Raw genomic sequence first — 14201 nt, 5'->3', positions numbered from 1 at the left:
CCCAACCAGCCCCTAGACCAGCCATTGTGTTCGCGCCGCGCGAGCAATCATTTTTAAATACGTAATTTCGCTGCCCTTAATTGCTAGATTAGTGTTAATATGGCTCTAAAAAGGCAAAGGAAAGGTGTTCTCATGGTGAAACACAGTATACACACACACACACACACACAAATTTATATACCTGATCACTTTTCAAGGTCAGCCCCCCAACACACACACACACACACACATTTATATACCTGATCACTTTTCAAGGTCAGCCCCCCCCAACACACACACACACACACACACACACACACACACACACACACACACACACACACATTGCAGTTTAAGTACTCAGTCATACGTTTTGATTTGCTGACAATCAGATGTGGACAAGAGTTTATCTGAACCCTGTTACACTGTCGCCGCCTGCTGGTCAGTGTAGACAGGATTCCATAAGGAGGAAGACGGAAGTGAATTTTATGTCTTATTTTACCGACTGTAAACGCTGCACAGTTTAATGATAATCTGTGCAAATAGCAATATACAGATTACTGAAGCTAAACGATAAAGACACCAACCCGCTTTCAGCATTTTCAGCAATAACAGCAAAAAAGAGATGAAGAGATGGAACTTCCTGTTTTTTTTCCGTCAACTAAATGAACAGTGTCGGCATTGTTAACTTGTCTTTAATTTCATATCATTTCATCCTCAAGGGGGAGCTCTGGTTGAACTCATGAAAGCTCAGGGGCTCATAGCGCCTTTTTTTAAAATACAACACAAACTGAGCCATTGTTAAAAAGGCTGCCGCTCCTTTAAGACTGGGGGCCAATCACTGGCCGGCAAAGTGTAAAAATTGCTTAGTCATGTACAGACAAGTTCGGAAACTGCATGGGGAATTATAAGTTCATCATAAAGGAGTTACAGTTCTATAATTTAAAACCTGTCAATGTTGACATCCATAGTTCAGTTGTAGTGTTGCTGGTGTGTCTATGAACAACAAACCACACACACACATACACACTCTACCTCAAGTTCATGATTGAGTGAAAATAAAGAAACCTTAATTCAAGACTGGTGACTGGAACAACACAGCTAGAGTTCTAACCGGACTCTCTTCAGTGATTTGGACTATCCGAACAGCACAGAGTTTCCTAACTTTCAACCATACTTCCTCTGACTTTGAGATATTTCTTTGAGGTTGATATGTTTCTTCCTAACTGCAAATTCGTCAAATTAATCAGATTATCCAAGCTGGTCATGAAAAGTATTGTTCTTCGTTGCCCGATGGATGGTCGAGAAGTAACTTATTTTCTTAAATTCAAATAACGGCCGGTTTGTGGACAAGAAGTGCACAAAAACACCAGTGTATATCAGCATATTCCCATTCCCATTAGGCCGTCATCAGCCTAAGTTTTGGTCGGTTGTAACGATTTAGTAAATCATGCCGTTACGATTGTTTTAGGAACAAAGCAAATCATTACAATCATCTACATGTAATACAACAATTTTTAAATAGGCTATTTACCACAATACTTCACAACATTGCACTAAATAAATCTCATTTCACTTGAAGTTCATTTTCTGTTATAAATAGCGCTGGGAACAGAGCAACATTTACTTTCGTTTTCTCTCTCAGAAAGTACTGCGCTGCTCACTTAGCCCCCATAACAATTCCGTCTCGACGCATAACGGAACAAAGAACCCTAGCGGGGCACACATTTAGAAATAACATCGCCACTAAGGCAAATGCCACCTCCACTAATTATGGATGGAAAACTCTCCTTCTGCAAATGATATTTCTCAAGAAGGCAGGTGTCCCGTTGACATTAGTTAGAAGTACTGTGAATCAAGGAATCTGGCCGACTTTTAGGTACTGGGAGTCCTGTATGAAAACTTATTGTTTGTCACATACACAGGATGGAAGGTCACAGTCTCAGTAATTCTGCACCCATGACGTGGGGAAATGTGCACTGTGGACATATTCTATATCATCTCTACTGGTTCAGACTAGAGGTTTGGCCCAGAATGCTCTGCTCCTCGGGGTATGACTACTGTTCATTTAAATAACACACCTTCAGACATTACACAACAATGCCAGACTTTTCTAACTTTTCAAACTCTTGTGTAGAGATGTTCTTCATTTTTTTTATAGTGAGGAATTTGGTTGGATTCTTGTAATCTGATCACTTTGCTCTGCCTCTTAACTGAAATATAAGCTATGTAGTATAAGGTACTGTGCCACTGAATGAATTATGTGTGAAAGCAATGAAAATGATTGACAGTTTGATCCACACTGACTTCTCTTTCACTGACTGTTTTCACAATGTGACTTCAGTTTTGACCAATGCATGTTAGCAATCAAAAAAAGAAAACTGTAACAAACAAGTTTGAAAGTAACCAGCCCTACAGACAAACTAGAGACAGTAGACAAGTAAAAATATTTAACAGAACGGTCATGACAATTGTGCTATTGTCATGGTTACTGTTACTGCTGTAATGACTTTCCCCAACAACATGTTTACTGTGTTTTTTAAAAAAAAAAGTGGTATATTTAAGAAGGAAAATAACAAGTGTAACTTTCTGTATCCAAAGACACAATATTAAAATATGTTTCATATAAATGTGAAATGCATGAGGAAGAGAAGAATACTGCATTACCTTCTGTCAGGTGACTCTGTAAGTCTTCAGTCAGAGGTCCAGTTCACCATCAGTCCAGACTGTTTGGAAAGTTCTGGTTCCCTAGTTCAGAACTCACAACACATATTTAAAATCTTAAAGACTTGTTTAGGTTACTTCAATCCTTCTGTTAAAAACGTCTCTCCAAATGTGTCTCAGCCTCCACAGAGAGAGACACAGCTACACACCCTGAGTTCAAAGAGCAGGAATCAGACAAGTTAGTTTCTGGTTTATGAAGTATAAAGATCAAACTTCACATTAACAGAACAACAAGTCCACTTTATTCTCATTATGTTCCAGGTGTCAGGCAGAAATGGTATAAAGACACATAAACCATATGGACTGTGTGTTCACACAGTGACATATTTTCATGTTTTATGAACTACAAATATGACAGAAAGAGAGAGTGAGAGTTATCATAGTTTAAATCACTCCTGATTCCACTGATCACTTAATCACCAGCCCCTTAAAAAGAACCGGTCTCTCCGTAAGCATTTTGGTCCAGGGCAGAACAGTGTGGAACATAAACCACTTGTCAACCCAACAAAGATATTTCTGCCTCCTCTTCATGTAAAACTGGGACAGATGAGAACTTTAGTGAAAGCAGTGAACAGAGACGGTGATGGATGCGACTGTTTGAGACAGATGTTCATAAGAATAACTGATGCCAAGATTAGGGAAGGCACTTTTATTGGTCCACAGATCAGACAGGTCATCAATGACAGAGAGTTAGCAGATCTGCTAGTGGGACCAGAGATAATAGTATGGAAGACATTTAAGGATGTTGTTGGTGAGAATTTTATTGGCCACTACAGAGCACCAGACTACACTGAGCTGACTGACAACAGGTTCAAAGCATAAAAAACCATGAAGTGCAACATATCATTGAAAACTGATTTTTTTGTATTCAAAGAAGATCTTTATTGGTCTCACACACACACTAGAGCAGGGAGCAGTGACATGCAGCCTCTGTATTTAACCCATCCTACACACCAGTGAGCACACACACACACACACACACACACACACACTGGGGACCAACTCCTCAGGTCAAGGTCACTGACAGAAGTACTAATCATTGCACACACGTCTTTGGTGGTGGAAGGAAACTGGTTTTTGCTGATATTTCTTGCTGCCAGACAATCTTTGTCCAGTTCTAATACTAAAGCAATATGACTGGTCGATAGAACTGTCATTATCATTGTGCTACAGGCTGGGAACCAGTACCAGAACTACTGGAGGCGTCCCATACTGAGTTTGTTTCCTGTGGAAGACAGGGGACAGGTCGTGGGGGGGAATGGGGGCAAGGTGACAGGATCCTCACTTTTAGTTTATTGTTACCTCTGATATAAAATCATACCATTCTATCTCTCCAAACACATCTCAGCCTCCACAGAGAGAGACACAGCCACACCCTGAGTTCAAAGAACAGGGATCAGACAAGTTTGTTGCAGATTTATGAGTATAAAGATGGAACTTTGCATTATCAGAACAACAATAAAACTTATAAAGAGCAACAATAAGACCATAAAACCTCAGTTTACTTTATTCTCCTAGATGTCAAGTAGAAATGATATAAAGACACAAACTAAAGCATGTGATTGTGTGTTCAGGGATTTTCATGTTTTATGAACTATGAATATGACAGAAAGAGAGACTGAGAGAAACCCAAATGTTTGATTCAGTACATAAATAAAAAAACCCACCAAAATTCAAACTATCAAACCATTAAACTATTAATTATAAACCTAACACACACACACACACACACACAGAGTGCTGGTTTACAGAAACTTGTCCCACGCTGGGGAATGGAGTTCTCTCCACACAGAGCTGACTGACAACATATATAAACTCCCATACAGAGATGACTGACAAGATATGTAAACTCCCACACAGAGATGACTGACAACATATATAAACTTCCATACAGAGCTGACTGACAAGATATATAAACTTCCATACAGAGATGACTGACAACATATATAAACTCCCATACAGAGATGACTGACAACATATATAAACTCCCATACAGAGATGACTGACAACATATATAAACTTCCATACAGAGATGACTGACAACATATATAAACTCCCATACAGAGATGACTGACAACATATATAAACTCCCATACAGAGATGACTGACAACATATATAAACTCCCATACAGAGATGACTGACAACATATATAAACTTCCATACAGAGATGACTGAAAACATATATAAACTCCTACACAGAGATGACTAATGAAAACTCAGTGAATGCTCTGTTAATGTTATGTTAATATCGTTGATGTAGGAGCCATTCATGATTTTAGTGTCTTTACTGACATCTGCTGGCAGTATGATTAACTTGTGCTCTTGTAGTGGGACACAAAGGGTTAAATGGTTCATGGAGAGACAAAGCAGTTTGAGTTTTTGGAAAGTTTGATTTGAAAGGTTTGGAGACGCAAGCAGGCGTATAGTCTTTCAACTGATAGATTAATTGATTGATTAATGTATTTATTTAAAAAATATAATACCTTTCTGTTTTAATAAGTTGCATAAAGTTTTGAACAGTGTTGGGGTTAATTACAAACACCAATTACTTCTTTAAATTGTAATGGGATTACTCATTACTCCTTTTGAAAAATAATTACACTACTCATTACTTTACTTTTGAGTTACTCTCTAAAACTACAAATTCCCCAGTTTACCACATAAAAATACAAGAACGAACACCACAGTCCTTTCATTGCTTTATTTTCAATGCAACAGCCAGTGCAAAGTATGAGCACAGTTGAAGGTATAACTTATCAGGCTTTAACTAGAAAACAATGCAGCCAATACTGGTGGAATAGCCTAGTAAACATCATATATCAGACAGGCTACAGTGGTTAACCACCAGTAGTTTCTAGCTAGTAATACGATCTGGTATCATCATCAGAAACGACACCAAAGTGCACTGCCTTGACGTCATGTTGACGTCTCTTTTGGTGCGTGTCGCCATGTGGAAGGGTAGCAACAGCGAGTATAAAGACCAAACTTCCCACTACTTAACGCTCATTTAAAATCCAAGGCAGAGTGTGCAGCTATAGGGACAAAGGCTAAAGTGTTGGATGATAAACTCAACCTCCATATAGAGGAGACAAATCTCATGGCAAAACTGAAAGCATTATACTGTGAGAAAAAATAACCACAGTCTCTGAAATGGCCGCTGCAGAGACAAAGGTTCAGATCTACAGGGAGGCTGAAGCAGGACCTGCAGAGACAAAGGTTCAGATCTATAGGGAGAGTGAAGCAGGGCCTGCAGAGGTTAAAGGTTCAGATCTACAGGGAGGCTGAAGCAGGACCTGCAGAGGTTAAAGGTTCAGATCTACAGGGAGAGTGAAGCAGGACCTGCAGAGACAAAGGTTCAGATCTACAGGGAGAGTGAAGCAGGACCTGCAGAGACAAAGGTTCAGATCTACAGGGAGAGTGAAGCAGGGCCTGCAGAGGTAAAGGTTCAGATCTACAGGGAGAGTGAAGCAGGGCCTGCAGAGACAAAGGTTCAGATCTACAGGGAGAGTGAAGCAGGACCTGCAGAGACAAAGGTTCAGATCTACAGGGAGAGTGAAGCAGGACCTGCAGAGACAAAGGTTCAGATCTACAGGGAGAGTGAAGCAGGGCCTGCAGAGGTAAAGGTTCAGATCTACAGGGAGAGTGAAGCAGGACCTGCAGAGACAAAGGTTCAGATCTACAGGGAGAGTGAAGCAGGACCTGCAGAAACAAAGGTTCAGATCTACAGGGAGAGTGAAGCAGGACCTGCAGAAACAAAGGTTCAGATCTATAGGGAGAGTGAAGCAGGGCCTGCAGAGACAAAGGTTCAGATCTATAGGGAGAGTGAAGCAGGGCCTGCAGAGGTAAAGGTTCAGATCTACAGGGAGAGTGAAGCAGGACCTGCAGAGACAAAGGTTCAGATCTATAGGGAGAGTGAAGCAGGACCTGCAGAGACAAAGGTTCAGATCTATAGGGAGAGTGAAGCAGGGCTGTGCAGAGACAAAGGTTCAGATCTATAGGGAGAGTGAAGCAGGACCTGCAGAGACAAAGGTTCAGATCTACAGGGAGAGTGAAGCAGGGCCTGCAGAGGTAAAGGTTCAGATCTACAGGGAGAGTGAAGCAGGACCTGCAGAGACAAAGGTTCAGATCTACAGGGAGAGTGAAGCAGGGCCTGCAGAGGTAAAGGTTCAGATCTACAGGGAGAGTGAAGCAGGGCCTGCAGAGACAAAGGTTCAGATCTACAGGGAGAGTGAAGCAGGACCTGCAGAGACAAAGGTTCAGATCTACAGGGAGAGTGAAGCAGGACCTGCAGAGACAAAGGTTCAGATCTACAGGGAGAGTGAAGCAGGGCCTGCAGAGGTAAAGGTTCAGATCTACAGGGAGAGTGAAGCAGGACCTGCAGAGACAAAGGTTCAGATCTACAGGGAGAGTGAAGCAGGACCTGCAGAAACAAAGGTTCAGATCTACAGGGAGAGTGAAGCAGGACCTGCAGAAACAAAGGTTCAGATCTATAGGGAGAGTGAAGCAGGGCCTGCAGAGACAAAGGTTCAGATCTATAGGGAGAGTGAAGCAGGGCCTGCAGAGGTAAAGGTTCAGATCTACAGGGAGAGTGAAGCAGGACCTGCAGAGACAAAGGTTCAGATCTATAGGGAGAGTGAAGCAGGACCTGCAGAGACAAAGGTTCAGATCTATAGGGAGAGTGAAGCAGGGCTGTGCAGAGACAAAGGTTCAGATCTATAGGGAGAGTGAAGCAGGACCTGCAGAGACAAAGGTTCAGATCTACAGGGAGAGTGAAGCAGGGCCTGCAGAGGTAAAGGTTCAGATCTACAGGGAGAGTGAAGCAGGACCTGCAGAGACAAAGGTTCAGATCTACAGGGAGAGTGAAGCAGGGCCTGCAGAGGTAAAGGTTCAGATCTACAGGGAGAGTGAAGCAGGGCCATGCAGAGGTAAAGGTTCAGATCTACAGGGAGAGTGAAGCAGGGCCGTGCAGAGGGGCAGGTGCTCAAATTTAAAAAGGGGCTCATGGATCAAGATGTTAGAACACCAACCACAGCGCAACCTCCAGACCAGAGTGTGAGTTTCCACCCTCACAACATCACTGCTCTCACTCTCATCTGGACACCTGAGTCTTTCATCACTATGTCTTCACAGGGCCTCACTCCTTCAGGTCTTAAATCTTCTCACTTCTCACTCCAGAAATGCTGGAAAGACCTTCAGAGAAGAACAACTGCTGAGTCCCTCCCTCTTTTCTGTTTCTGACTGAAAACTCATCTTTTCACTGTCTTCATCTTACACCATCCCTATCTAGCTATTACTCAGTTAACAAACAAACAAACAAACAAACAGAGAAATAAACATTCATTGTAAATGAGTGCTGGTGCTGTGCAGATTCTACTGAGGTGTTTGTCTCAGTCTGTCTCCCAGTTTCCTTTTATCTGTTTTTTTTTCTCTCCCTTTTCTTTCTCCCTGAATTTGTCTTTCCTCTCCCTTCACTCTCTTTTCATCTCTTCCCTTCCCTTCTTCCTCAACACTCTTTATTCATTAACAGTCATACTGTGTCAGGACCACATAACATCTATAAAACATTAATATTAACAGTTTACTAATCACTATACTTAAACAATATCATTAAATACTTACAATGACATTATATTCATATACTATTTAGAGTTGATTTTTAAAGTTGCACTGGCTAAGGAGACCATACAGTAATAAGTTGTGTTTTGATTAGAATATTGTGTTTATCTGAAGTTGTCATGAATAGGGTGAGAGACTGGATGCATGTGCAATAGACAAGGCTTTTATTGAACACAGACTAGACTAGGATACAAGGCCTGGTACACAGAACAGGAACAGGACAAGAAACAGACTGGATACACAGCAGGATTTCACACAGGATTAAAAATATCTTTCACAATCACAAGACTCAGAGTTACAGAAAAGTATCATAGGAAAATATCTTCCAGCAAAATACAGCAGAGGGCGCTCTCACCACTATTCCATAAATCATTCATTACTCATCACTGTCACCAAATCAGAACTCATATTATCACTGTCCTCTTCTGTTTCCTGCACAGTACTTAAACAGACAGACAAAACTTTGATAAATACACATTCTGAAAAAAGTACTGAAAATGAAAACAATGACATCTTTTGAAAAGTTAACCTTTAAAATAACCTTTAAAATTCCTCAAATGAAAAACAATTTCATCAGCTTGTGATGATCTGTTGTTAGTGACTCTTGGTTGCTGTTGTTCCATCCTGTTGTTGTTGTCCTGTTGTCCTGACAGTGAACAGGAGATAAGATCTCACTGTGTCCACAGGCTGCTGTGACAGGATGGACGTAACAGAAATGACTAAAATCATTCTCACATTATGGAAATCAACAGCGGCAGTGTTGATGAGAAATCATGTTGTTGTTTTGTCAGGCTGTCTGTGAAACTTCAGCATGGGTCTCCTTTTCTGTCTTTATTCCTGAATGGAAAGAGAAAAAACTAAGTTAAATCAGATTCTAAATCAGAATCATTGAGATTCATTTATAAAACAATGAATACCAATGAATTTCTTTCAAGTTTAACAAAAGAATATTCTTTTATCATTATGTGTTTGTGTTATGTTAAATGTCAGTGACTCACAGTGATGTGAGTGGAGGGTAAATGAACAGACTGACTGATAGTCTCATAGGTGACAAAATCTGTACTTTCATCCTACAAACAAACCACAGAGAGGAGGAAATACACTCTTACAACACAACAACCCCACATACATTCACAAGGACAAGATATTACACTATTATTTCAGACTGATATGTATATAATTATTAAAGTAATATGTGTACAGCACAGTAAAATGTGTGTAAATTAAATATGTGTGTGATTATTAAATCAGTAATTATCATGTTAGATATGGAGAATGACTCACTGTGGGTGTCTGAGTTCTCATTCCATTCTCTGAAATAAAATCCAACAACATTGTACAGTCATTTCAGAAAAACTGTTCTGTTTGTTAGACACCAGTGTCAGAGGGGAGGAGTCGTGTGAACTGTATCAGTACTGTGGTGTTATTATGTTTATTATTATTATAATATTGTTATTATGATATAAGAGAATACTATGATCTCTTAATATATTCTTATTGTCAGGATTGGGGAATTTGGCCGCCCTGCTGGTCACTCTGTGAATTGTTATGCCTTGTGTTTTTGTTTGTTTTGGTTTTGCCATGTGCTTCTGTTTGCCCCTGTGTACTCCTGTCCCCGCCTCCCACCTGATCCCTATTATTGCCTGGTTTGTTTCAACCAATAGCCTGTCTTTTCTGTCAACTGTTCTGTGTATTTAAGTCCTGTGTTTGTACCCATTCCTTGTCAGATTGTGACCTTTAGTTCTTTCTGCCAGTCTGTGTGCGTTGCTTCTGTGAGTTATAAGTTTGACCTTGTTGCCTGGACCTGTTTTTTGCCTAACGTTTTGGATTTGGTTGCCCTGTGGATCCCTGGCTTTGACCTTGTTTGTACCCTGTTTCTGACCACTCTTTTGCCTAACGATTTGGATTTGTTTGCCCTCTGGATTTTTGGATTAAGACCTTGGACTGGACACTGTTTTGAGATTGCCACCTGGTTTTTGAATAAAGAATTTTTTACCTAATTCTACCCTGTGGGTCTGCGATTGGGTCTTGGTCTGCCAAAACCACACACTTATCTTATGCTCTGATATCTTATTAAAGCCTCACTGCTTTATGGATTTACAGAACAGGACAACCAAAGATTACATGAGGAAAAATTGTGTGTATGTGTGCATGTGTTTGTGTATGTGTGTGTGTGTGTCTCTGTGTCAAATTATTTGTTAATTTTCAACTCTCCTTTGTGTGCTCTTATTGAATTACATAACTTAGATCAGAAACACCAGTTGACAGGTTTGTTCCATGGATCTTTTCAATTCACCTGATTATTCTGGGTGAAATCGATATTTTAAAAACAAGAACAAAATACTATTTATTATTATTATTATTGTTATTATTATTATTATTATTATTTTATTTTTTTTTATTATATATTTTTTGTCATTATAAAACATTTTTGATCGGTCTGAATACTCACTGACTCTTCTGTTATACAACAGCACAACAACAACCACAAGCAGGAGAACAGAGACTGCACCAGCCAGACGACACAACAAAATCTCTATCACAGACATCTCTGATGATTGGACAACTGCAGAAATGAGACAGGAAGAAATTAGGGTTGGGTCTGTAGACATGAATTTACACTGAGCATAACAAACTATGTATTAAAAAGTATCTTTGTACCTTACTATGTTACTGCTCCTCAACACAGCTCTGTAAGACTAAAAACTATAACTCTATAACACTACCTTACTGTTATTAAACTCTATAACTCTATAACACTACCTTACTGTTATTAAACACTATAACACTACCTTACTGTTATTAAACACTATAACTCTATAACATTACCTTACTGTTATTAAACACTATAACACTACCTTACTGTTATTAAACACTATAACTCTATAACATTACCTTACTGTTATTAAACACTATAACACTACCTTACTGTTATTAAACACTATAACTCTATAACATTACCTTACTGTTATTAAACACTATAACACTACCTTACTGTTATTAAACACTATAACTCTATAACATTACCTCACTGTTATTAAACACTATAACTCTACAACACTACCTTATTGTTATTAAACACTATAATTCTATAACACTACAACACATAAATCCTTATGTCTCTCTGTGTTGTGTTTACTTATTTACACAACCACCCTCGTCTTGTATCATCACGTCCTCTCTCAGTGTGTGAGGTTTTGTTGGTACCATGGGATACAGCATTTACACCGCTCATGTCTTTTGCTGACACTGTGTTGGTTTGTCTGTTTATTACCTCGGAGCTTCTCTGCAAGGCAGGGGCCAAAAGTAACTGTAACTGAAAATCGAACATAGAATGCCAGCTTTTCCTTTGAAATGAATGCGCAAACATTCTAAATTCAGACATTTACTGATTTGGATCTACAAACATCAGTGTGTCAAAATTTGAATATACTTCAGGGTATGAATAATAACGGGAGATATTTTAAGACAATGGGGAAGTTTTCCTGTGAGTTCAGATGAGAGTGATTGAAGTGAAACCAGGCTAGTAAATCAGAGGACCTGTTGTGATTGTATCAAACACGGCTTCAGCTAATTATCATGAGGTCTAAGACAGAATTCAACAGCTGAGTTTACTTTACTGAACACTTTGTCACCTGTAACTGTGATAGGTAGATATGAGAAGGATAACACAGAGCCTCCTCAATTGTGCAATGACATGACTAACACGGTAAAAACTATAGTTCTCTTCTTATCCACAGCCCTGAGTCACAGTACTATAGTTCTCTTCTTATCCATAGCCCTGAGTCACAGTACTATAGTTCTCTTCTTATCCACAGCCCTGAGTCACAGTGCTATAGTTCTCTTCTTAACCACAGCCCTGAGTCACAGTACTATAGTTCTCTTCTTATCCACAGCCTTGAGTCACAGTACTATAGTTCTCCTCTTAACCACAGCCCTGAGTCACAGTACTATAGTTCTCTTCTTATCCACAGCCCTGAGTCACAGTGCTATAGTTCTCTTCTTAACCACAGCCCTGAGTCACAGTACTACAGTTCTCTTCTTATCCACAGCCTTGAGTCACAGTACTATAGTTCTCTTCTTAACCACAGCCCTGAGTCACAGTACTATAGTTCTCTTCTTATCCACAGCCCTGAGTCACAGCACTATAGTTCTCTTCTTAACCACAGCCCTGAGTCACAGTACTATAGTTCTCTTCTTATCCACAGCCCTGAGTCACAGTGCTATAGTTCTCTTCTTATCCACAGCCCTGAGGCACAGTACTACAGTTCTCTTCTTATCCACAGCCCTGAGTCACAGTACTATAGTTCTCTTCTTATCCATAGCCATGAGTCACAGTACTATAGTTCTCTTCTTATCCACAGCCCTGAGTCACAGTACTATAGTTCTCTTCTTATCCACAGCCTTGAGTCACAGTGCTATAGTTCTCTTCTTATCTACAGCCCTGAGTCACAGTACTATAGTTCTCTTCTTATCCACAGCCCTGAGTCACAGTACTATAGTTCTCTTCTTATCCACAGCCCTGAGTCACAGTGCTATAGTTCTCTTCTTATCCACAGCCCTGAGTCACAGCACTATAGTTCTCTTCTTATCCATAGACCTGAGTCACAGTACTATAGTTCTCTTCTTATCCACAGCCCTGGGTCACAGTACTATAGTTCTCTTCTTATCCACAGCCCTGAGTCACAGTGCTATCGTTTTGATTTGAGTGACTGTCTTTCATATCTATAATACTGAGCATATAAAAGATTACATAATGAGTCATTGGTTTCTGATCAGAAAAACATGAAACTACTCTCTAAACCCATCTGTCTAAAATTTAATCCTGTCAATATCATACGTACAATTCACAACAGAAAACAAATATAAATTCATATCCAGGGCATTTTTCAAAATAATAAAACTCATACGTATTGTGATTTCCAGATTAATACAAATTTATAAGCATTGTGTTTTTTGATCTCAGAATCCAACATTGGAACAAATTCAGAGCAGTTGTTAATGGGGCTACATGCCAGAAATATGATGTAGAAGATCCTAGAACTCTGATTGGCTAAATACAGTGTCTATTGGTAGGACTGATTGGATAATACAGTGTCTGTTGGTAGGACTGATTGGCTAAATACAGTGTCTATTGGTAGGACTGATTGGATAATGCAGTGTCTATTGGTAGGACTGATTGGATAGATCCTAGACCCTATGATGGGGCTGATGTATGATTTCTTACCTGGCCATTTGGTGATGTAGCTATCTGAGGTTTTAATATTATCCCCCTCTTTCAGTTGACATGTCCACTTCCTGTTGTTGTCTTCATCCTGGAGTTTCATAGTCAGAGTGAGGTGACAGTTATTTGGCTGTGATCCGATTGTGAATCTGGAGTCTGTCTGTAGATCAGTTCCTTTGTCATTGACCCAGATCAGTCTCGCTCCAGCAGGATGGAATAAACGTGGACAGTTTTTTGTTTCGGTGTTTAGGTGACAGTCGAGAGTCACAGTGCTGCCAGACTTTGTCTCTGTGACTCTCTCCTGTACATGGACTACAACAGATGAGAAAGACACAGATGATATAAAAATGTATTTTATTTATTTCTATGGAGAGTGATTTGAAAGTGCTGTGTGTGTGTTGAGATAATGATCACATGAATCACACAGGAAACACTCACTCTCTAGAACAAGGAGATACACAAGGGTATCATCTCCATGTCTTGGTCCATTTTTCCTCAGATATTGTTGACAGGTGTATTCTCCAGCATCCTGAGGTCTGACTTTATCAATGTTCAGAGAGCAGTTAGACCCCAGACTCAGTCTGTCAGCTCTCTCTCTGTTCTCTACACTAAACTTTCCCACTCTAACCACTTCAACAGCTGCACCTCCGTTGTAGC

Source organism: Chanos chanos, chromosome 9 (genome assembly GCF_902362185.1).
Source record: "Chanos chanos chromosome 9, fChaCha1.1, whole genome shotgun sequence".
NCBI lineage: Eukaryota > Metazoa > Chordata > Actinopteri > Gonorynchiformes > Chanidae > Chanos > Chanos chanos.
The sequence above is the reverse complement of the archived record's forward strand: the minus strand, read 5'-3'. Positions refer to the sequence as shown.